Below are 26874 nucleotides of genomic sequence, written 5' to 3'. Positions count from 1 at the left end.
AATGACTCCCTGCATTCTCTTCCAAGCCAGCATTTCTATATTGACTTCCCTATGAAGACCTTCTCACTTCACTTGAGCTTATAACACATCCTTCTTCCATCAGTTCTCAATCTCATTTCCCAGCTAAGTTATAAACTGACTTAGGATACTGACAATGATGCATTATTTTTTTTTACAGTGATTGGTTTTACTATCTGGCACATTTCAAGTACATGATAAATATGTGAAAAATAATTTCTATTTTATCCATTTTTTGTGATGGAACTAGAAGCTTTTTTTTTTTTTTTTTAGGAAAAATATAGCAGCAAAAGAACAGTGGGACTAGAAACAGATGAGAGAACACTTTTCAAACAACCACATTAGAACTGTGCCAATGTAAACATGGCACAGTAGGGCTTATTTTTTATCTTCCCAGTTTAGAAGCCTTATGTGTGCACTGGTTACTTCTACACTTTTTTTGGAGTAAGCCTCTTGCGAAGCATTATGCTGCATTATGTCTTATATACCATGACAAGTTGCATTTTTCTACTTATGTTACTATATTTTTGGACAGAGCAATATATCTAAATTAAAAATTCTAGTGGAAAGGGGAACGCTAAATAGAAATCCAACACAGTTTTAACTGGTAAAAAATACTACATAGACTAAATATATAAGTATATGAGAAAATATAGATAAATGATGGAGGACCTTTTTTTCACACTATTCTTAACATTTTCTTATCTTTGAGGTTGGGTCATTAAGAAAATAAACTTTTTCCTAAAAATTTGTCTTGAAATATAATTTTTAAAATCAGAATGAATTACTGGACTGTCTATATTATTGATCTTCCTTTGATGATAGTTTTTTCTGCTGTCTGAAGTCACTCTATTCTTCGCTTTTGGAGCTTGAAATCCAGAGAGGAAGTAAGAGAACTCTGCAGTAAACTTCAGGAATTGCATTCATACCTAGGCCACCTTCTCTTCTTCTGCATTTCCTAATGTCTTATATATTGGTTAATATTTCAGATTTTTATCTTTTTATTTTTTATTTTTATTTTTTTCTTCCTTTCTTTTGTCTTTCCCATTCTACTGCATTACAGTGTTCCCAACTATTTATTCATCCTGCTTGTGATTACAATTTCCCCATATACCCCAGGAAGATGTGGCAGGTGGTAGTTGGAAATGTTCTTATGGAAGAATTTTCTTAATTTATTATTATTATTAACTCTATTGTTAACTCTTATTAGCTCTTTATTAATCTATTCCTTACTGATACCAAGTGATCTCTGAGTTCAAAGCATAATGTCTTACATTCAATTGTCTTATATAAAGGCAAATATTAACCCATTTTTATATGGCACTTAAGTTTTACTTTATGAAAAACAGATTTTTTTTTAAATCAGATTTATTTACTGAACATTTTCTCTCCTAAGCCCTATTCCTATAAATATCATAGTAATAATGATAGAAGCTTTTGACTTTAAATACACATATACTGTATTCCCATATGCCATCATCCTAGACGTGGTGCTAGTTGGAACATTATACATGATACAGGAAGGTATGTTCCAGATAGAAACACCAAGACTTTTTAAAAACTACATGCTCTGCAAAATGTTGATTTCAGGATTGCCCTCATCAATTACAGTGGCATCTTTTAAATTAGGTATTTTATGGAACTCTTAATTTTTTATGCACAGTTAATGTATTTTTATAATGTATTTATGAACTACTGTGTTGATTGGCTCATTTTGAGACTTACAAAATTTATAATCAGGGCAGCTTAGAAGTGATTTTAATGGACCCAAGGTAATACAGAAGGTGTTTCTTTCCATATTGGTTAACAATAACAGCCTGTTGTTTGAGTCAAATTTGTAAAAATTACACCTTAATATGCAAATCCATTTTTTCATTACTGATGCAGAGCAAAAAAAGCCAACAGAATAGCAAACACTAACATTTTGCCTTTAAGTGCTCACAGACATAAAATAAATGAGGCATAACTATTGATTGTCTTTGGCCTACATTATCTGCACAGAAACTATTAAGGAGGCTTTTCCATCTTCCTTTCATGCCTCATTTTCTCATACTATCTAATGAAGAGCTTCACTTAAACTATAATGTGCTACTCTCCCAAAAGTACATTTTTATGGCACTAAAAAGCAATACTTGTGTATCAAGGACTGTTTTTACTGCTACATTTATTGACTTGTTGCATTGTATAAAATTATAAAATATTCTAGAACTTGGTGGTATTTTAAGTTCTTTTAATTAATTTCAGATTCTAAAGTTTATTTTGTCAATCCAAACAACTGCATAAAAGATATCACTAGAATATTCACATAATTGTGAGATACTCTTCTAAGCCTTCTGAAAATACATATTTTATCATTTATCATTACATATACCTTTAAGAAGGGTTTGTTGTGAGGTTCAAGTGATGACAGTTAGTAAAAGGTATGTTTTATTTTTGGACATACTGAGTTTAGTTAGGGTCCCTCTCAGAGACTAATGAATGAGCATTTGGCTGGAAAACTTGGAATTTCATTAGGAAGATCTGGGCTAGAAATAATAGTGTGTGAGTCTTCAACTGTTGGAACCAAAAGAATGAATAAGATCATTTGGGAAGTTGGTGTGGCAAAATAGAATCAAAAGTAGAACCCTGAAAATATTGATATTTAAGGAGTGGAGAATAGACCAGTACTGATGAGATCAGGTAGGTGGAGAATGATACAGACTGGTAGAGAGTGGTATCATGGAAATCTATAGAGCAAAAATACATGAAAAAGGAATGAAAGAGGCCACAAGAATGATTTTTTTTTTTTTTGGAGGGAGGGATGTACTTCTCTCAACTTGAGATCTGAAAACCAAAGTTAAGAATGTGTTCTTATCAGGGCACCAGAATGGCTCAGGCAGTTAAGCATTTGACTTCGCCTCAGGGCATGATTTTGGATCCTGGGATCAAGCCCTCTGTGGAGCAGGGAGCCAGCTTTTCCCTCTGCCCCTCACCCTGCTTGTGCTCTCTCATTCACTCTCTGTCTCTCAAATTAAAAAAAAAAAAAAAAAAAAAAGAATGTGTATTATCAACCTCTTCTTTCCTTCTTTCCTTCCTTCCGTCCTGCCTTCCTGCCTTCCTTTTTTTCCTTCCATTCTCTCTCTCTGTTTCTGCTAATTGACCAGAAAACTAATATCTCATTTTATTTGCATTGCCATATTTACTCACAAGTTTGTATGTTTATTGGCAATTTGCTTTTCTTCTGTAAATTTGCATACATTCTAAATCCATTAAATTCTAAATCTGTAGGGAAATAGCTATAAGTTTCTGGTAAATAAATTTACCAAGTATCTGCTACTAAGAATATCAACTGTAGGCAAGGGTGTGGGTTTGTGTGTTTCTTAGTTATGTTTCTTGTAAACACAACATAAGGGATAGATGGATTTTCTTTGCTTTGCTTTTCCTCCCCCAAATTGAGTCTTTGTCTTGTAATAGGGAAAGTGAACAAATTCACATTCACGTTACAGTGATCACTATTTCTGGACTGCTTTTGGCATGTTAGCTGAGGTGGGTTTTTTTGGTTTGGTTTGTTTTTTAACTTGCTATGCTTCCTTTTAATTTATCTTATTCCACTTGGCTCTGTTGGATTAATGAAGTGCTTTTTGCTCTATTTATTTTTATAGGTTCACAATTTCTTCGTCCTACTTCCACTCTTTAGTGGTGGCGATTCTAAAAATTTTGCTAAACTTTGAAAAGTTTTATTTTTCTACCAACATCTGGAATTATTTAGCATCTATATCCACATTCAAACAAATCAGGGAACTCAGCATGCTTTCTCTTTCACCTGCCCCTGTTTTATCCTTAGTTGAAATAAATACTTCCTGATTGCTAACTATTGGTGTATAATGCTTCAAGTATATTTTCCTACAAGTATAGTGATGACAAATTTGCTCACCAATGTTGCTTGAATCTTACACTTTTGTATATTTTGGAGTATATTTTTTCATTTTTATAGAATATATCTTCTAGACATTTTTCAGTTGGTAAATAGAATATTATAACATATTTTAATTTTGCTCCACTACTTACATATTATTTTGCTGGGTATGGGGCCAAGGTTTTTTAAGACATTGCACTATTATATTCCATCTTCTGCTATAACTTCTAAAATGACATGGACTAATCTGATCCTCATTTCTTTGGATATAACCTTTTTTTTTCTTGTAGCTTTTTATAATTTGGTTTCTGAAATATGTCCATATTTCTCTTTTTCTTATTTTTTTTTCTGCACAGCATTCAGTCATTTCCTTTCTACTTGCAGCCACATTTATTTATTTATTTATTTATTTATTTATTTATTTATTTATGGGATCTTGCATGTCTTCTATTTTATGCAAAAGATACTTTCCTCATGATTTCTATAATCATCTCTGGAATTTCTATTAAATGAATGTTGGAATGTTCTGCCCCTTAACACTGTTTTTTTTTCCCCTTAACACTTTTGTTTTACTTTTCAATTCTTTATTTTGTTGTGCATTCTGAAAAAATGTCTTGCCACAATCATTCAACCAATCTGACTTCAGATTATATACAGTTGTCTATTTAGCTCACTTTAAAAAATTAGCAGCCATTTATTTTTATTTTCTTCAGAAATTATTTTTTAAAATTTCTTTTTATGGATATGATGGTATCTTTGATCTTGAGGATCCTAACAAAACTAATGGTTTTGGTTTTCCTTAAATGTCTGGGGATTCATTGGTTCCTGTAGAGGAACACAAGTTTTGATTATAGGGGCATGCATTCAGAAATAGAAAGTAAGACATGCTATGTGAATAAGATGAGATTGTTGGTAGCGGGTTTTCTTGGTGTGGAGGCCCCCATCTTCACTTGAATCCATCAGTTACCTGAGGCACAACTCTCCTCCAATTTAGATCCAGCTCAGATAGTCTTCCAATCAAAACACCCACACAATGACTCCATTCAGGGTTTCATCTTGGAAATATAAGAATAAGGATGGTGTAAGAGGAAACGAGGAGGAGGAGCAGATGGCTTCTGAGGGGTTAGAATAGGAGACAGAGGTTGCCACTTAGGGGGAAAAGCAATACCAAGAAAAGTCTCTGCTTTTACAATTTGCTTCTAACCTGGGATCATTTTCATTAACTGTCAACAAAAAGAAGTTTCTAGGAGATGACATACTTCATGCCACCTCTGTGGCTGTACAGCTATAGCATCCAGTGGGGACATAGAGAATTATCTGCTATTCTTTAGGTCAATCTAGAAAACCTTCATTAAAAAGGATTGTAGGAGAGAGACATTTTACAAGCATTTGTAGAAATGTCCCATTTGTAACACAGTGGTTCTTCAGTGAGATGAGATGAAAGAATGCCATTTGTTTAACATCTAACTTGGCTATGTATTATGTGTATGCTAGGTGCTTTTATGTACATTGTACCATTTATTTTTCAGAAATGTGTCCCCATTGTTTTATACTTGAAGAAAACCAGTATATTAGTAATTTAAGGAATTTATGAAAAGTTTTTCAACTGGTAAATGATAAGTCTAGGTTTGAACCCATTATGTCAAAATAAAATATAGATAATTGTTAACTAGCCATTTGAATTGAGTTCATTGCAATAGAACAAGAAATTTGTCTCATTTGTCAATGAGCAAGAGACAAGGGAAACATATTGATCATTGACCAGCAGATTTTCCCAAGACAGGATTTTATCAGGTACCTTTCATCTCTTCTTTACATATTGAATAGTAAGATGAAAATGATACTCAGAATCTTCATGTAGAGTTGACTATGAGCTCTTTCTACTTATTGATTCTCCATGTTCTACTTCTGTGCTCTAGAAAGCAAGCAATCCATCTGTCTTTCACACCAAGACTACAAAATGGCATTTTCAGTGCCTCTTCTGCATTTCCAACTTCCCTCCTATTCCTTATCTCGAGCTTAGAAAGAAGGTAACAATCATAGCAGTTGTAAAATATTGTAAATATTGGAGGAGAACGGCTTCCCTTCAGGATATGGTGAAATGAACCAAAAGCATCTTTCTTGTGAAAGGTACACATAAACATTATTGATATAGGTTAAGTCTACATAGGTTAGTCTTTTTTTCTGAGATTTAAAGACAAAACTTCCAAAAGTCCTTAAGTAAAAACACATAAGTTCTGGGATGTATAATATGATAGGACAAAGACTACAGATTAAAGACTCTGAGTCAGGAGGATGGGATTATTGTGTCCTTAAAGACATATATTTCTGAACATCAAAACCAGCCCAGGAATTTGAGAATAATAAACCCCTCTCTGATAGAGTTGTTTGAGTTTTCTATTATTAGTAGCTAGACCAATACAGTGCGTTAATACTTAGTAAATTTATAAAACCAGGCAAGCTATAATTATTTTTAGGATGATTACTCAATGTTTAAGTTGTTTACCACTTGTTTCTTTCAGAAGTTTTCTGAATTAGCATTTATTTATTTTTTTCTCCAGGTCTGGTGGAAGATGTTTCCAAGCATTCTGTGTGGTAGCAATATTTAACAGTCCCTCTAGGTGCTGCTTGGAATTCAGAGACTCATTGCTCATTGATGATTAGTTCAAACCATTCCATGCATCTACTCCAGTGAAGGGAATAATTAACATCTGTCAATATTTTAGGAATTAATAGAACATTGGAAGAGCACCAAAATTATTTTTAAAAGGTTTACTTTTAAAGAAAACAACAAAATTAGACTTGACAGGAGTGTATGGTGTTTTATTGTAACCTAAAGCTACGTTATGCAGCTCCAGATTGCCAATAGCATACCCTTCATTATAACTGTGACAAAATTTATATTATACCCCTAATTTGCAGTAATTTTGGATGTTTTTTTAAGTGTGCTTCAGGCTAGCAGAAAGCTTTCACATTCTCAGTGTATGAGTTAGTGTAATATGTTGCTGTTAATACTTTATTTGTTTGGCATAGTTTTTTCCCCAAGACACTAGAACTGGGAGATTGGATAGTTTAGGCAATTTGGTCAGATATTGTTCCCTTACTCCACTTATTGGCACATGCAAGACACATATGTAGCACCTAATGTGATTCAGCTCTGTGTAGGAAATTCTTGTCCACATTGGTTTCCACTAAGATCATAGCAGAGAGGGCCAAAAGTGAAATTTTAAAATCTGATATAAAATTGTTTTCAAAGATACCATTTTCAAGACTAATTGGCCCCTGTACCATGATGTACACAAGATATTTTCCATATGGCTTAGGACCAGAAAATCTGTCTTCTCATGGCGATTGATAAATTCGCTCATTTGCCAACAATAAGAATGATGTGAACTTTTTTTTCTGCTTTCTCCTCTTTGCTCTAATTTTCAGAAACCCCAGAGCCAAGATTTATGCCTAGTCAAAGTAAGAAATTTAAACTCATGATGTGGCATCACATCATGAAGTATTTCCCTTCTTTTATTATTATAGTTCTAATCCTTCTTTAGACTTTTACTTTATTTATTTTACTATACTTCAGGTGCCTGGTTTATAAACTGCCTAAATGCCCTTTGGAACAAAATGGAGTAAAATAAATCATACTTTTAAAATGACTTATTGGAATACGTGGTGGCTCAACTGGTTAAGCTTCTGACTCTTGATTTTAGCTCAGGTCATAATATCAGAGTCATAAGATGGAGTCCCGTGCCAGGCTCCATGCTCAGCATGGAGTCTGCTTGAGATTCTCTCTCCCAATCTATCTGCCCCTCTGCCTGCTCATAGTCTCTCTCTGTCCTCCTTAAATAAATAAATAAATAAAATCTTTTAAAAAATGGATTATTGTTCTTCTAGCCAGTTTAGATATATCAGAGTTGTCTGAGAATATCACAAATTATTGATTTGATTTTAAATATTTGACCAGCTTTGATTTTATTTTAAAGTTAATATATAAACATGGTTATGGGTGATGTCAGAGAGACTGCTGCCTATGTTCTCCTCTGGGATTTTGATGGTTTCCTCTTTCAAATTTAGATCTCTTATCCATTTTGAATTTATTTTTGTGTACAGTATAAGAAAGTGGTCCAGTTTCATTCTTCTGTACATTGCTGTCTAGTTTTCTCAACACCATTTTTTCTGTTGGATATTCCTTCTTACTTTGTCAAAGATTAATTGTCCATATAATTATGGGTTCATTTTTGGTTATTTTATTCTATTCCACTGATCTGTGTTTTTGTACCAGTATCATCATGTCTTGATGATTATAGCTTTGTAATATAGCTTAATGTCTAGAATTATGATGCCTCCAGCTTTGTTTTTTTCTTTTTCAAGATTGCTTTGGCTATTCAGGGTCTTTGGTGGTTCCATATAAATTTTAGGATTGTTTGTTCTAGCTCTGTGAAAATGCTGGTGGCTTTTTACAGGGATTGCATTAAATGTGTAGATTGCTTTGGATAGTATAGATATTCTAACAATGTTTGTTCTTCCAACCCATGAGCATAGAATGTTTTTCCATTTCTTTGTGTCCTCTTCAATTTCTTTCATAAGTGTTCTCTAGTTTTCAAAGTATAGATCTTTTATCTCTTTGGTTAGATTTATTCCTAGTTATCTTATGGGTTTTGGTACAGTTGTAAATGGGATCAACTCCTTGATTTCTCTTTCTGCTGCTTCATTATTGGTGTATACAAATTCAACAGCAAAAAAAGAAAAAAGAAAAAAGAAATGCAACAGATTTCTGTACATTGATTCTAACATACCTCAACATCATAAAGACCATATACAAAAGATCTACAATTAATATCCTTAATGGGAAAAAACTGAGAGCTTTTCCTCTATGGTCAAGAACAAGCCATCCTACCAGTATTAAATAACAGTACTGGAAGTCCTAGCCTTGGCAATGAGACAACAAAAAGAAATAAAAAGCATCCAAATCAGCAAGAAAGAAGTCGAACTTTCACTATTCACAGATGACGATACTCTATATAGAAAACTAGAAAGACTTCACCAAAAACTATACACAAATTCATTGTTTTCTTTTTAGATGGATTTGTATTTTTTCCTTAGATTTTTATGGTTACAAAACTTACAGCCACCTTTAAAAAAATATACATCTTTAAATATATATGGAGGCATATCTGTAGAATGATTTTCTTGAAGTACAATCATCAAATTATAGGTTATGAACAATAACTTGGTAGCTTTGGTAGGTCTTGATAATTTGTCCTTCAGAAAAGTAAAACTAATTTATATAACCCCAGGATTGTGTGAGAATGTCATTTTTTCCTACCTTTGCCATACTATCAAGGTGTTGATCTTTAAGATAGAAGTTTTTTATTGACCATAGATTGACCATAGATTCTTCATATACTCCAAGAGTATTTTGTGTGTTTATTGTCTTATATATATTTGGACTGAATTAATCCCAGGCTATCCTTAGGGAATTTGCTATTATGAAAGGAGCTGGGAGAAATAGTTTGTGGTTCTGGCCTTTTCAGTCACTGGATATGCTTTGGGCAAATTGCTTAACCCAGTTGCTCAGAAACCTAATTCTATTCAGATTTACCTGGGGAGCTTTAAAATGCACATTACTGTTTTGTTCACCTTGGAATCTCTTGGAGTAGAGACTGGAGAATTTGCTTTTTAACAAGCCCTTGAACTGTTTATTGTACCACCCATAAGAAACAGCTGATTGGTTGCATTTTGGAACCACTGACTCAATATTTCTAAGCTGGAATATTGCTTTCTTTTGTTAAATTTCTGCAATGTATATACTTGTCTTCCCCTCAGGTTATAGTGGGTCATAAGTGTTACTTGTTCCCTTGAGTCTGTTCACTATGTGGAATCTTTTACCATCTTATTGGGTTGGAATTTGAAAGCAGCACACACCATACATCCATGTGCTACTCTGGAACGTTGCTGACAAGGCTGAATTCAGTACTTGCTTGTTTGGTGATTTTACTTTCATCATTATCTTGCCTTATTTCAAAATATTAGGAGTGTGGGAGGGATTTGGTCAATCCAGAAGTTGCCAAACATAATGGTATAATTATTCTTTTTCTTCTTGAGATTTTTGAAAGAGCTGAACAAAGAACAAAATTAAATAGAAAAGTATATTTCACTTTAACTTCAATTTTGGGTTCAGACACAAGAGAAAATCTCTCAACAAGTGACCTGATAAGTCTTTAACATACTAATCAGAATAGTCAAATTGTTCATTTCTTATATAAAATATACTTACTGATACCCAAGGACACAGTGTTCTCAGCCAGAAGCCACTCTCTAATGCATAAAAGCATTTCAGCTTTTTTTTGTTCAAAAGTCCTTTGCATGTTAACTAATATTCTATAATTTACTTAAATTTTCTATAAGTTATTGAAATGTATATAGGAAAATTTTAAAAATCTCCACCTATTAAAACTAAGTTGAATGTTTGAAAAGCTATATATATGGAAGTTATTTTTTATTTGCTGATGATTTTATTTCTTGAAATGCATATTCATTTCTCAACCTTTGGGAAAGACCTACATCTATTTCTATAAATATTTTTTTGCCAATTGGAATACCAAGCTTTATTTCTTACATAAACAAGACCTATACACCTTTCCTTACCTCCCTAAACCTCAATCTTACCAGCTATTAATGTAATTAAAAAGAGAAACTAAACTAAAATACAAGAAAAGATAGATCAAAAGTCAGGCTTTTCTTCAAAGAACAGACCCTTCATCAACTTATTCACAATATTAAAAGGAAGAGGGAAATATAAAAGAAAACTCTCCCCTACCCCAATATGAAATCTTAAAGCGTGATGGTCACAGTCATTAATAAATATTGTCCAATCAGTATTCTAAAAACTGGCTTCAATTGGTGGTGGAGGGTAGGCAAGTAGAGAGAGAACTTCTCTCTTCCACTATACATACATTTTTAGAATATAAGCTTTCTTGAGAACAGCGGTGGTTCCCTATATATCTATGCAGTCCTGGCTTCCTTGAAGCCTAGGTCTCAATAGGCATTGGCTACACAAATCAAAATGTAGACGAGGAAACAGTTTTCCCTCTGTTATTCTACATTCTTGGCTGCAATACCCTTCACCTCCCACCGTGTCACCCATAATAAAAGACAGATTGACAGGACAAAACCAGAAACATGTATACTTTCTATATACATAAGAGATACCCAGGAAAACTGAGTAACTCCTTGAAATGGCCCATGCCATCACTTTGAATATCATCTCCAGCTAAAGACAAAATAAGGTGTGTGTGTGTGTGTGTGTGTGTGTGTGTGTGTGTGTGTAGGGGAAGGGGCAGGCAGTTCTGCAGGTTATCTGGCAAAACCCAGTAAATAAGCAGTGGGGTTGTTATCCAGATTCAAGTTTTTGCCTTCTCCACTGATAATAAATACTTTCTAGAAATTTGGACTCATCCTCTTTTTCCTGATTCAGAGAAGGAGACACTCTTAGAAATGGAGATTTCCCTTATAAATGGAGATTTTCCCCTTACTTTGTAAATGACTCTTACAAAATGGTGACTTCTACTTAGTTTACAAAGCTTTTCCTATGTCTGTTCTCAAGAATAATTAGCCTAAAATAATCAATATGCCAGAAAGGCATATTTTGGAGTGATATGTTTTCCTCCCCTTCAAAAACAAAATAATTTATTTTAAAATTTTGTAAATTGCAGAATACTAAGTAAAATATGAGGCATTTGTTTATTGGTCAAACATGTACAAAACAATTTTTATTGGTCCTGATTCACCAGGAGATAATTTAATGACAGAAAATAATATTATTAACTCACATACGATTACAATTTAATGTGCAACTATAATTTGGTATAACTAGCATTGCCATGTGGTAAGATACTTCTGATCAATTTTTTCTAGAGAAATCTTTAGATTTAGGCACTGAGAAATGCTTAGGTTTTATACCTGGGATACTACTAATAAAAAAGGATATTTATAAAAGTAAAAATAACTAACTTTATAGGTTACTTATTATGTGTAACTCATTACCGTATAACACCTTATTTGATTCTCACAACTGTCTGAAGTAGTTACTGTTGTTTTGCAACACTTATTTTGCAGGTGAGGAAATGTTAGCTTAGGAAAGTCAAATACCTTACTCCATAAATAACCAGTTAATGGAGATGTAGCCAGTGCGTAGGGGAGCAGGAGCACCTGGCTCTGGTGGTCCCAAACAAACCAGGTTAGGCCACCTGCCACAGATAAAATCTGAAGGTAGAGAGAGGAGTGGTGGTGACACAGAAAGGGATTTATTTCAGTGAAAGGAAAACAGTGAACTAACATCTCAAAGACTGTCCCCAGAAAATACTTCCAGGTTTATATAAGGAAAATATGGGGCAAAAATGGTTGGATATGTGCAGGTATGCAGTGCAGGTCAGATGGATCATTGTCTGGGAGTCAATCATTGGTGGGGTCTTCCTGGTTCAGGGCTGTCCTTATTGCTTAAGGAGGTAGGTTCAGTTACTCCAAGGGATGCTTTGCCCTCAAGGTCTTCTCTCTGAGCCAAGAGACAAGCTGGAAAGAAGAACCCAGATACAAAGTTTGAGATCTAAATGGGGCAGTCGAAGTCTTTCAATGGTGCCAGGATCTTAACTCAATGTTTCACTCCAGAGCTAGTGTGTTCACCACTAATCTATATTGAGCAGCCTTAACTATCTTAGGATATATCACTTTGGATGATCATGGTAAGGAGTTAAATATGTTTACAATATGACTTAATTAATAAGTAATCAATTTTAGTTCGTCAGGGGAGTGTCTCTTTGCTAAAGTATTTAAGCAAGTTTGCCCATTTATATACATTGACTTAGAGTACTTGAAAACCAAGTTTCCTGGAAACCTAAGAGTATGATTAGAAGAATATAGAATAGGAGCTGCCACCATGAGTCACTTTATTTGTCCACCTAGCCTAATATTTGCTAGTAGTGCCATCAAAAGATGACTTAAGGCTGAATGAGGAACAGAATATGTGCTTAAAATCATTCTTTTTGTTCATAGTCCATTCCTCAAACTAGTATTTTAAAATATTCTTCAATTTATTTATACTTTAGTCTATGAAAATGGGCTAGTTATAGCAAATTTAACTCAGGGATTCTCTATCTTTACATGGAATTTGATCATTAAGACTTTGAAAGGGAGAGTTCTTTTACCAAAGCCTTTCCCCAGAATTCCTAGATATTACTATGTATTTTTCAATTCTCTTCTTGATATCTTTTCAAGGTTCTAGAAGCTCCCAAATATTTGTCAAATTTCAAAAAGCCCAACAATGCTAAGAATCCATGCTGATAATACTTCAGCACCTGTAATTCCCATCCATGTTTCTCACATAGCTTTTTACTATTCAAAACCATCCCCCTGGGAAGGGTGTAAGAAAGTTGTATCCTGGTGAAATGGTTGTCATTTGGATTGGTAAGAGAGAAAGTGTACGTATATGCAAAATAGATGTCTGAAGGGCCATATGTAAGAGCATAAGTGTCAGAGCATGCATTTGAGTATAGTTTGGAGCCTTTTAAGTAGGAGTAACAATTTTTTTCTATGTTGTTTTGTTTTGTAATCTATATGCTGTGGATCATATAAAACAGCTAGCTGAGACTCCTCATCAAATAGCTAACCTGTATTAACTGAGAACATCTTGGTAACTTAAGCTAAAAAAATATTCCATTATTTCCCCCTGTTAATTAAAGAGTTTGTGGTAATGGCTACAGCAGCAGTATTTAACATTTATGCCAAGTCAGCAATAAATTAGGGTCAAGTCTGAATGCATCTAACTGCATTCCCAGCCTGTGTTGTCACAGTACAGAAAAGATTAAGATTTATGCCACTGCTTATGTTAGTTTTTCTTGTGGACTTATTATGGACATTTGTATACACTCTACTCAGTCTTTCATTCAGCACTTTGATATTTCCCACACATTTTATGTGACTTGAAAAGTAGCAGAAGATGTTTCATGGAAAGATTGATTATATTGAATTAGCTCTCATACATTTGGTTGTCAAATATTTTTTAGACAAATTTCCTTAGAAGTTTCAGTATAGCAATTATCATGTTTATGACCCAAACTCTATTTAGTCATTTCTAAAAAAAATATCAGATTGATATGTGCTGAACTATGTTACCTGCATTCTAGAAATACCTGCTGAGTAAACGTTGGAAACATGAACTTACTCTATAATGCATTCCCTCAATTGCAGTGCAGGGAGATGCATTTTTAAAAAGTATTTATCATGGATTCCCATGTTGTCTGGACTCTTAGGAGATAGCCTGTGAGAGGCAAAATATAGAAGATGAAACAGAGCTAGTTGCTTGCACCAAAGGGACCAGTGTCTATCTCCAAATTATCTCTTGGATTAGTGAGCACTTTTAACTTTGGGCTTTCTTCCAGCCAAAGCAGGACTTTGCTTGTTTTTTTTCTGTAGTTTACTGTATATATTGTTAACATTTTCACGCTATACCTTCTTATTACACTGACTTGATGCCAACTTCCTCTGGAACTTCCCCTGCCTTCCCTGCTTGGCACTGAGCACAATTCTCCATTTGTCTCAACCAAGTCAGCACCCTTAATAGGAGAATACTAAAGCCTTACAAAAGGATTCTAGCTGCATGTTCCAACTCGTCAGGGAATGACTATAGATTCTGTCTCCTGCCTGCAGGTTATTATTTTATATTATTATTTTAAAAAATTATATTTAGTGTTTTGTTCCTTGGAAATTGGGATTGTATTTCATGAGTTAAAGGAGAGTTAGTTCAAGATGTCCTTATGACATTAAAGGAATATTTGGTTGGAGGCCTATTATCACCAGTGCACTGCTGAATGTAAAAGGAGATAATCTTTCATGTACATGAGGGAATAGGCTTTGTTTTTTTTTTCTAAAGATTTTATTTATTTATTCATCAGAGACACAGAGAGACAGAGACAGAGACACAGGCAGAGGGAGAAGCAGGCTTCATGCAGGGAGCGCAATACGGGACTCAATCCCAGGTCTCCAGGATCACACCCTGGGCTGCTGAGCCACCCGGGCTGCCCAGGGAATAGACTGAAAACAGAAATGTAAACAACAGAAAGCAATACGCGCGCACACACACACACACACACACGTAGGCAGACGCATCAATGTGTGTATATGTATTTTCCTTTGTTGGGGGGTGTCAGAGGAAATTTCTAGGGATAAGTTCTTGATTGCAATAAATGTACCTTTTCTCTAAGTGACACAAAACAACTCTAGTTTTTATGAGACTCGATTATTCAATAAATATTTACCAAGCTCTGGTTACTTCACATCCACCGTTTGGGACACACTAATTGCCAGTGCACTCTTGTTCCAATAACGGGTTTACATTTACTTCACTTGAGTGTAAGAAATTGGTGCACAGAATCTTTTACTTGTCACCACTATGCCTGTTTTCTTCAAGAAAATGATTGGGCTCAACAGCAACCAGCACTTCTCTCAAGCAGGTTGTTGGAAGAGGTTAGCAGCAGGACCCAACATTTCAGTTCTGCAGGATTCCTACCTAGACATCAGAGAGATATCCTCAACCTTCTTCCTTCCTATTAAATTGATGTCTTTCCAGACAAACTGGAAGTTATTTTGAAGCCTCATGCTTTTATTTCTGCCATAAAAGTTAGTCATTAGGAGCTGTGTCACTTGGCCCCATAATTAAAGCCATGAAACCTGTGCCATACCAGTTGGATGGAGTGCCAAGAACAGTGATTAGGCAGTAGCAGAACTTTCAGAATCACTCCCTCTAAAGCTAGTTAAGAGCAAGTTTATTTTATTTTTTTGAAACATGTATCTCTGAATATATATGTCAGACCCCAGAAGTAGATACCAGGTCCCCTCCTGTTCTCAAGCCTCCTAACATTTACACTTACAATGCTACACAGGCCCCATAGGGTTTACATAACCTGGTTGCTTGTTGTATTGTTTCAGCTAAGCAAGGTGGGATATTGTGCGTATGAGGGGTTGCTGAAATTCTGTTTATGTTTGGATTCTCATCCAGTGATTACATGTTTCAGGATTGTTGCATGCAACCACTGTGTAGTTTCTAGAACAACAGAAGGCTCTTTAAATACTTGATCACTATGACCAGTATGTACATACTCCCTTCTCCAAGCTATCAAAATCATACATCATCAGCTTCCCTGGCTCTTTCCATCTCCTTCATGAGTATTTTCTATCTTACTAGGCCATGGTGATCTTTTCTTCCTGTGAATTCCATTATCATCTATTGTTACCAACATCTGACACTCATATTTTCACACTCATATTTTACATTGAAATATCATATGTTGTCTGCCTAAATAGACTGTAAGTTCTTCAAGGGAAAGCGCTGCAATTTTATTCCTTTGTATCATCCCTATTGCCAAGCACTGTGCTGTGCTCATAGAATGTACAAAAGTAAGTTGCCTTGTAAACTGACAGATAAAGAAGTGAATAGGAAGACTATGGGAACTAGTGAAACATTTCTCAAACTTTATTGAAGATATAAAACTATTTAAATCAGGGCTAAATTATAATCAAAATAGGACTCCTGACCAATAAGAAGTTTGAAACTTTTAAATCTCTTACAAAGTTAAATAGAGTTGACATGTAACCTTAGTGATTATCTTGGGAAAACTTTCATTTACTGATTGTGTTAGGAGTCTGTAGAGAAACAGAACCAATAGGATATATATGTTATTATATATAATGTGTATATATGTTATTATAGATAGTATTTAACTTTATCTATAATAAGCATATATGAAGAGATTTATTATAAGGAATTGGTTTACACAGTAATGGAGGCTAGAAGTACTAAGATCTGCTTTCTGCAAGTTGGACCCCAAAGAAAGCCAGTGGTGTAATTTGGTAAGGTCTTAAAGTCCTCAGGACCAGGACTTTAAGGCAAGAAAAGATCAATGATGTTTTATCTCAAGCAATTAGGCAGGAAGGGCTGAATTCTTCCTTCCTCCAACTTTTTGTTCTGACCAGACCCTCAACAGATTGGATAATACCCACTTATATTGGGGAGGGCAAACTGTTTTCCTAGTTCCACCAGTTCAAATACTATTTTCAGCAGAAATACCCTCACAGACACATCCAGAAATAATATTTTGCTAAATATCTGGGCACCTCCTGACCTACTCAAATCGACAGAGAAAATCACCATCACAATAATGAACCAATTGAAAAGCACAGATTTTGGTGACTTGTCCAAGGTTACTCAGCTGGTGCAGGGGAATGTCATGACCCAGGTCCTTTCTCTGACTGATATTTTTTTCTACCTTTCATAGAGAGGTCAGTATTTTGGAGATTGAACAAATAACGCAGACAACTGATTCACGGGTTGCCTGTGGGTTGCAGATTATAGACCATGCTTTCCCACATACTGTTCTGTAACAACACTAAGCTTAATGTTGAATTTTTGATCCATTAATATTCTTGTGGTTAGTTCTTTTTCTGTCCAATTTTGAGAAGTGGAAATTTTATTTAAGTTTAGGGCTCATTATTCTTCACAAACCAGAGAAATTTACTGCTATTCTCAGGATATTCCATTCTGCTAAAAGCCTCAGAAATGTCATAGGATGTTCCATATATCTTAAAAAGAGACATTGACAAATTGAAGTGCATCCAAAAGAAGGTGACCAGAATAGTGAGATGTCTGGGAATATGTCATGTGAGGAATGTGTCTGTCACTTTGTGTTCAAATGTGGTGATGTTGAGTCTGAAAGATGCTCCCTATTCCTGCAGGGCAATGATAACTTCCTTCAATTATTTGAAGATCTGCCATGTGAAACTAGGATTCTATATTTTCTGAATAGGACAAGAGGGTAAAACTTGGGCCAGTGTGTGACAGGCACAAGAAGGCTGGCTTCCACTGCATACACATGTATAAAATAGAGTTCTTGTTCCAGCTCTTTTGTTGATGCCAATGGAGCTCCATCATGGGTCCCTTGTGAGCAAAAGCCTGTATCTCCATGCCAATTGGGAGAATGCTTTGGTGGTTTGTGTTGCTTATTACTTGAAGATTGTGTGATTGTTTGTCACTGAGCTATACCCAAATCGATGAGAGCCAAACTTCACTTGACAATTCTCATTCACCTCACTCAGGTGAAGAGCATTTTAGGAAAGGTCATGTTATTCAAAGCTAGTGTTGATACTGGAACCCCTAGTTAATTGCTCATGCTATAGGTAGAGCACAGCTTGAGGTCATTCCCTTCTCTATGTAACTTACCAGAATCCGAAGCTTTCCCTACAGTGATGAAACATTATGGCTCTTTAGGAGGCTGTCTGCATTGATCTCTATGAGGGAAGTAGAACATATTTAGAAGAAATCCTTGTACCCCCAATCTTTTTAGGTTAACAGTAGATATTCAGGATGCTTATATGAAACAAGTGTAATTTAATGAACTACATACAGCTTTGAAAGTGTTAGAAAATGAATCAAACCATAAAATGTGCCAGAGGTTTTAAAATAAATAAAGTAAGTCATGTTTCAGTGTATTTGAAATAATGTTCACAGCCAGGCAACAGACATAAAATGAATATTCCTTCACTTCTCACCTTGATTAGAATGGAAAGTACATATTTAACAGTTATTTTGAGTCTTAAATGTGACTCAAACTACCAATCTAGTTATAGTTTGTCTTTTATCTTTTCTTTTTTGAAATGTCACTAAAGCAGTAGTCAAAGCTTATATTTAGGTTTAATACAGATTTCATTGAACATGCAAGTTCCACGATGGAACTCATTTTATTAGACCCTGCACTCAACACAAAACATCAATTGCAGGAGGTCATACCGTATCTTTCTAGCTGTCACACCAATATCTTGCTGAGTGCTGGCTGCAGTGTCTCAGGTTTTTTATTTATACTGGAACTCATTTAGTTTGATCCAAAGCTATTTCCAAAATACTTGCAGTACACAAAAAAGCACTTTATCAACAGATAGTCCATTGCTTTGGAGACAGGAATACCAGCAAGATTCTCTGTGGTCACAGAGATCAAGACAAATGACGATAATAGATTTAATGAGAAACAGTCTTAATTCTAAGAAAAATTATTTTATACTAAATGAATCTACCTGTCCTACACTTGTGTAGCTAAAATAAGATTTGAATGCTTTGCAACTCTTAGGCTTTAAAAGATAAAGCCAATATCTGAAGCTGGCTAATTCTTCTTATTGAATGTACCTGCAGTTATGTAGCTACCACCAGATGAATGATAGAATTGTCTTAGGGTGGAGCAGCACAAACTAGGTCTTAAACTACTACGTCTACATGACCTGCAATAACCTATGAGGGATCTGCACTCTCAGTCCACCACTTCACTACCTTTTCAGAAAAAAAAGATGAGGGGGCAGAGAAGGAATCCCTTTTCCTCCTTTATTTCAGAGTTAACATACACATTGGATTGAACCAGAGAAAGCAACTGTGAAGATGAACCAAAGTATGGCTCTGGCCCTGTAAGTGCTTATAAATGAATGAGAGAAATAGTCAGAACATGAGTAGGTAGATTAAAGACTGTGGAAGTCTTTGAGCCCAAGCCAAGGAGTTAGAAATTGGGCTCCCTTTTCCCCATCTATCCCCATATTTCATAAAGAATGGGGAGCCTTAGAAACATTGTGAAAAAAGGATTGACAGGATTCTAGCTTTGATTTGGAGAATTTAATCTGGTGAGATCAGTGAAAGACTTCTAGGACAAAAGGAAGCAAGACCATTGTTGTTGAGGCAGATGACTCAGTTCAAAGTCTGTTGCAATAGGAGAGCTAAGAAGAAGGAGGAGTTGTAGGTATGGAGAGGTAGCAACACCCTTTGTTTTTCAGGAAAATCCATCTACCCTCTTTATATCATGGATAATAGAAGTATCAAGGTCTTAAATAAGAGTTTGAATACTAAAACAAATTTAAGATAATGTAAGAAAATTGATTAGGAATCACAGAAGCATTTTAGAAATAGATTGAATAAGAAAGAGGCTTAAATCTAAGAAGCCAGTTAGGAGGTGATCAGTAAAATAACCTAGGGGTATTAAATTTCTTGGATTCTTTATTCTAACAATCCTTCCACCACCCCCCCCATCAGTATTGAACCACCACTCTACACAAGCACACTTCTATATGCAGTTTATTTTTCTCCTTAATCCTAGCTGAAGTTTAAACTATAGTCATTTTTAGCTCCATGCTTGGATCTTCCACCATGAACTTCCCCATCTGTTTTTGAAGACAATGAACTTCTCTGAGTAATTGTTTTGGAAACATCATCCACTAAGTTGCATTATATTGTGGAGCCACTTAAGTGTTTCTTTACAAAGAAATAGTTGAAGATAGCATTTGAAAATGTAGCCAAAGAAAATGGTAAGTTGGCCTTGAGGAGTATGAACAAGATAAAAACTGGCCAGTTCTTGTTAAACTCCTCTCAGAATGGAGCCATGTTAACCTAATGGGAAGAGACTATACCTTTCCTGTGTTGTGAAAAAAAAATTTTTTTTTTTTATTTCTTACTAAGTCTAAGTGAAATCATTATTAAACAACAAAGATAATATCAACTTTTTGGAAATTTAAGTGAACCCCATACGAAATCATATAAGAACATAATCTATCAAACTAGTTAAGAGTAATTTAGTATGGGGTTTGAGATTTATTTTTGAACATGTCCCTATTAAGTTTTCCTCAAAATGTATTGAGTCTTAATTCCAAAAAAAAATCCCCTTATATCCATGCATGTGTCCATGCATGTATTTATGCATATATAAAATGATTCCAATAGTTAAGACATGCTTCAGTAATGGTACTCACAATAGGAGAAATGGTGAATGTAGGCATGACCAATGGTGACTATTTTGTTAATGGAATTTGGAGAAATGTTTATGGAATATCTTGCTATTTGGAAATTTGGCTGAAAATGTCAGAGATAAGCATATCCTTGTTTCATTGGTCTACCATTTTCATAATTTTTAAAAAAGATTTTATTTACTTATTTGAGAGAGAGCAGGAGCAGGTGGCTGCAAGGAGGTATAGAGGGAGATAGAGAAGCAGACTCCCTGCCAAGCAGGGAGTCTGACTTGTGGCGGGATCCCAGGACCCTAAGATCATGACCTGACCAAAAGGCAGACACTTAACCAACCAAACCACCTAGGTACCCTGGGTCCACCATTCTTAAAGCTTATTTCTTTTAATATCTAGTTATTTTCTCCTGGTTTTTTTTTTTTTTCAACAATGGTAAAAACTATGCTTTCAGACGGATCTTCATCAGTAAAAAACCCAAGTAACATATAGCAATGAAATCATTTCTTACATTTTGGAAACTAGGACTAGCATTCTGTAGAATTTATAGTGATTTTCCCTTGCAAATACTTCATATTTTGACATAAATATTTTCCTTTAATAAAGTATATAGTATAAAAGTTGAGTCCTCTGTTTTCTTTTATGATGTTTTGGCTACCTTAAATATCTTCTATCAGGGAAGATATTTACTTAAGTATTCAAAAAATATTGATTTTCTCTTGGTTATAAAAAATAAGGTCTAGCATACTTGGATTTGAATCTCACTTTTGCCACTCTTAAGCCAGTTAACCTCAAACTTGTCTCTCCACCTAATAACTCAGCATGTTAATGGTTTATTTCATTTTAGTGAGGATTAAATGAATTAACACATGCAAACCATTAATATAATATCTGGCCATTAGTAAATGCCTAAAAATTATAAATTTTTATTAGCATTTTATAAACATAAACTAAATGAGATAATATCACATACATATGAAATTATACAAACACATATACTTAGTACAGTGTATTATAAGACAGTAAATTGTAGCTAAAATTTGTAAGGTATAAGATATAGGAAACAAAAATGTGCAGAAGAAAGGAAAGTTACCTAAAATCTTACTAGCCAGTAACAAAAAGTCAATGTTTAATTTATTTTGTTATATATTATTAAATTTAAGGGAGTGTGTGCTAGATACACATTTATTTTCAAAATTATCAATAAATTATAAATAAGAACAGAAGTATGTACAATTTACTAACTGCTTATTTAGTATTATTGACCTCACAATAATGGCACTTTTTTGAAAAAAGAGATTGTAAATTAAAAAAATATTAGTTATAATAACATTTTTGAATGGAAAACACACATATACACTCATGTACCATGAATTAGTCAAGTATTGTTTTGAAATCATCTGAAACTATTATCTGAATTCTTGGTACTCAAAGTATGGTCACTTGGATCAGCACCACCAGTGTAATAAGCTTGTGATAAATATAGACACTTGAATCTTGCCTTAAACTCATTTAGGCAAAAATCTGCAGTTTGATTAATGTGCATATAAATATCACTCATATATCTTTACATTTGAAAATCAATGTTTTAAACCAAAACAAAAAGGGAGAAAATAGAAATAAAGTTTAGTGGGGTTCCACATAGATTATCAGAATGATTCAGATAAGAAGAAAATAAAAAGTGTTGCTAGTTAAGTTAATCAGATCTTTATATGTCATTGTTTTGTGTGAATAAAATCAAAGCATATGCCCTGTAATAATAATACTGGTGCCTCAATTGTACAAGCTGGTATCAGTATTGTTTGACAATTACTGGTTTCCCTTATTGGTCAGAGCTACAAATAGGACACAAGTGACTTAATGATCTCTAAATATTTGACCCTGGCTTATGCACTCACAAAAATTCCTGCTCAAATCCAAAATTAATAGTACATGTGTATCAGCTATTGTGTACTGAATGCCACAATGCCACTGTATTACAGTGAGGAAACTTTTAGAAAATAATGTAGACTGATGCATACAATTAGAGTCTTCTTTTTAAGGAAAAAAGTATAAATAAGTTTATTTTATTTTTTAATGGAAATTGTTTTAATATCTCAAAAGAGGTATACATGCAGGAATATGAAAAAATGATACTTTCATGATTTTCTATTTACTAATTCTTTAAATGCAAGGTTTTTTTGTCTTCCTTTCAGGAATGAATGGAAATAAGGAAGAATAATTAGAATATACTTTAACATGTTTACATTCATCTATACATTCATTAAGCAGGAATTTTAAGCAATCTTGTCCACATGGGTTCTACATTCCAGTGAGGAAAAGAGATTATAGACAAATTAAAAATATGACTATATATTTGATAGGAGGGGGCCATGTTGGGATTTCAGGAAAAACCTCTTTCGAGAAAATGACTTGAACTGAGACATGAGGCATAAAGAGGATCCAATTGCAGAGCATTCCAGGCTTGATTTCCTGAAAAGCAAAGTCCTTAGGTGCTTGAGACCCGGGTTTATTAAGAGAAGAGCATGCAGAAGCTCAATAAAAATGAGAGAAAAAGAATATTTGAGAGGTAGACTGTAGCCTGTTCATGTCAGAGTTTGTAGGCCATGATAAGATAATTAGATTTTATTCCAAGTACAATACAAAGCCACTGGGTAGTGAAATTATGATTTATGCTATGAAGTCTACCCTGGCTAGAGTGTGAGCAGTGGATTGTAGAAGGGGTCATGAGCAGGATCAGTGAGAATAAGTAGAAGGCTTTGCGATAGTCTAGATGATCAATTATGGTGGCTTCAACTGGTGAGAGGAGAGAACTGTGTGGATTCTAGCTATATTTAGTGTACATAATAACCATGGAAAACAAAGTTAATTAAAAAGATATTCACATTTCTGACTTGAGTACAAAGCATATGTGTTAATTTCCTAGGAAGCAAGGATGACCTAGGAGGGCATGAGAGGAAATTTAGGAGTTCAAGTTTATTTTTTTTTTTTTATTTTTTATTTTTTATTTATTTTTTTATTGGTGTTCAATTTACTAACACACAGAATAACACCCAGTGCCCGTCACCCATTCACTCCCACCCCCCGCCCTCCTCCCCTTCTACCACCCCTAGTTCGTTTCCCAGAGTTAGCAGTCTTTACGTTCTGTCTCCCTTTCTGATATTTCCCACACATTTCTTCTCCCTTCCCTTATTTTCCCTTTCACTATTATTTATATTCCCCAAATGAATGAGAACATATAATGTTTGTCCTTCTCCGACTGACTTACTTCACTCAGCATAATACCCTCCAGTTCCATCCACGTTGAAGCAAATGGTGGGTATTTGTCATTTCTAATAGCTGAGTAATATTCCATTGTATACATAAACCACATCTTCTTTATCCATTCATCTTTCGTTGGACACCGAGGCTCCTTCCACAGTTTGGCTATAGTGGCCATTGCTGCTAGAAACATCGGGGTGCAGGTGTCCCGGCGTTTCATTGCATTTGTATCTTTGGGGTAAATCCCCAACAGTGCAATTGCTGGGTTGTAGGGCAGGTATATTTTTAACTGTTTGAGGAACCTCCACACAGTTTTCCAGAGTGGCTGCACCAGTTCACATTCCCACCAACAGTGTAAGAGGGTTCTCTTTTCTCCGCATCCTCTCCAACATTTGTTGTTTCCTGCCTTGTTAATTTTCCCCATTCTCACTGGTGTGAGGTGGTATCTCACTGTGGTTTTGATTTGTATTTCCCTGATGGCAAGTGATGCAGAGCATTTTCTCATATGCATGTTGGCCATGTCTATGTCTTCCTCTGTGAGATTTCTGTTCATGTCTTTTGCCCATTTCATGATTGGATTGTTTGTTTCTTTGGTGTTGAGTTTAATAAGTTCTTTATAGATCTTGGAAACTAGCCCTTTATCTGATATGTCATTTGCAAATATCTTCTCCCATTCTGTAGGTTGTCTTTGAGTTTTGTTGACTGTATCCTTTGCTGTGCAAAAGCTTCTTATCTTGATGAAGTCCCAATAGTTCATTTTTGCTTTTGTTTCTTTTGCCTTCGTGGATGTATCTTGCAAGAAGTTACTATGGCCGAGTTCAAAAAGGGTGTTGCCTGTGTTCTTCTCTAGGATTTTGATGGAATCTTGTCTCACATTTAGATCTTTCATCCATTTTGAGTTTATCTTTGTGTATGGTGCAAGAGAGTGGTCTAGTTTCATTCTTCTGCATGTGGATGTCCAATTTTCCCAGCACCATTTATTGAAGAGACTGTCTTTCTTCCAATGGATAGTCTTTCCTCCTTTATCGAATATTAGTTGCCCATAAAGTTCAGGCATTCAAATTGGCAAAGAAGAAGTCAAACTCTCCCTCTTCGCCGATGACATGATACTCTACATAGAAAACCCAAAAGTCTCCACCCCAAGATTGCTAGAACTCATACAGCAATTCGGTAGCGTGGCAGGATACAAAATCAATGCCCAGAAGTCAGTGGCATTTCTATACACTAACAATGAGACTGAAGAAAGAGAAATTAAGGAGTCAATCCCATTTACAATTGCACCCAAAAGCATAAGATACCTAGGAATAAACCTCACCAAAGATGTAAAGGATCTATACCCTCAAAACTATAGAACACTTCTGAAAGAAATTGAGGAAGACACAAAGAGATGGAAAAATATTCCATGCTCATGGATTGGCAGAATTAATATTGTGAAAATGTCAATGTTACCCAGGGCAATATACACGTTTAATGCAATCCCTATCAAAATACCATGGACTTTCTTCAGAGAGTTAGAACAAATTATTTTAAGATTTGTGTGGAATCAGAAAAGACCCCGAATAGCCAGGGGAATTTTAAAAAAGAAAACCATATCTGGGGGCATCACAATGCCAGATTTCAGGTTGTACTACAAAGCTGTGGTCATCAAGACAGTGTGGTACTGGCACAAAAACAGACACATAGATCAGTGGAACAGAATAGAGAATCCAGAAGTGGATCAAGTTTAAAATAAGTTTAAAAGGTAGTAGATACATTGGAGATTAAGACAGTGGGCTCTGAGAAAGGTTCACATCCTACCCTAAGTGGTTAATAGTGATGGATCTTGAATAATTTATTTAAGCTATACCTCTGTTTCTCATCTTTTAAAAAAGGGAGGTTAATAATACCTACCTTACAGTGTTGTTGTAAATATTAAATTAGATAATTCCTATAAAATGGTAAAAACAGTTATAAGCAACAAAATAATAATCATCACCATTATGAATGCTAACACAAGAAGTAATGTCAAGTAGAAATGCTGGCATACAAGTTTGAGATATGAAGGAACATGGTTGACATCCCAATTCTTTTAAAAAAGCATTACTATCAAATTAACATGTTTTACACCTTAAATTTACTCAATGTTCTATGTCAAGTGTATTTCAGCTGATGAGGGTGGGAAAAAAAAGAAAGCTTTTCACCTCATTATACTTACTTTGAGTTAGTAAAAAACTATCCTAAGATAGCTTTTGCTATTTTTTTTAAATCAACTTACCTTTCTCCTTTACCCTTCTCTCTTTTTGTGAGTTGCACAGGACAGTTGACATGGAGTTGGGACATAGAGTCAGAAAAGTCATCAAGACAATGGGAAGTCATATTCTAATTCTAAAAAGAACATTTAATTTCCCTTTTTCGACTTTCCAACTATTCCAAAAGCTTTTAATTGATTATATTGGAATTTCCTGCTTAAATAGACCATAACTATTTTCGATAAGAGATGATCCAATTTATCTAAGAATTAACTATTAAAACAACAAGGAATAATCTGAGACTTGCATATTGATTTCATTGTCAAATTAACCTTTGAAATGGCAGTTTGACACAGCAAAAATTCTTTCTTCTTTTGGTCTATATTGTGACAAATTAGAGCAAAATTTCATTTTGGCTTCTGGAGTGGAAGGTTGATTTCTTCAGCAATATAAATGTACTCGAACATGAGTTTCATCCATTTATTTATTTAATAAAAAATAAAGTAATTTAATGAATGCCTGGGTGGTAGATACTTTGTCACTTTCTGAGAATTCCAAGATAAGCGTGACAATATACTTGCTTTCAAGATGCAAAACCAAAAAGCAAGCAATATACTTGCTTTCAAGATGCAAGTGGAAAGCACTTGCTTTCAAGATGTG

At 34.7% G+C, this 26874-nt stretch overlaps 1 protein-coding gene across 11 annotated transcripts in view; it reads left to right on the top strand.

Annotated features, from left to right (window-relative positions):
- LINGO2 (leucine rich repeat and Ig domain containing 2) overlaps positions 1-26874 on the top strand; it is a 1134307-nt gene that overhangs the window by 609774 nt on the left and 497659 nt on the right. The gene's annotated exons all lie outside the window — the stretch shown is intronic.

The sequence above is a fragment of the Canis lupus genome, chromosome 11, assembly GCF_003254725.2.
Source record: "Canis lupus dingo isolate Sandy chromosome 11, ASM325472v2, whole genome shotgun sequence".
NCBI classification, from domain to species: domain Eukaryota; kingdom Metazoa; phylum Chordata; class Mammalia; order Carnivora; family Canidae; genus Canis; species Canis lupus.
The sequence above is the reverse complement of the archived record's forward strand: the minus strand, read 5'-3'. Positions and strand labels throughout refer to the sequence as shown.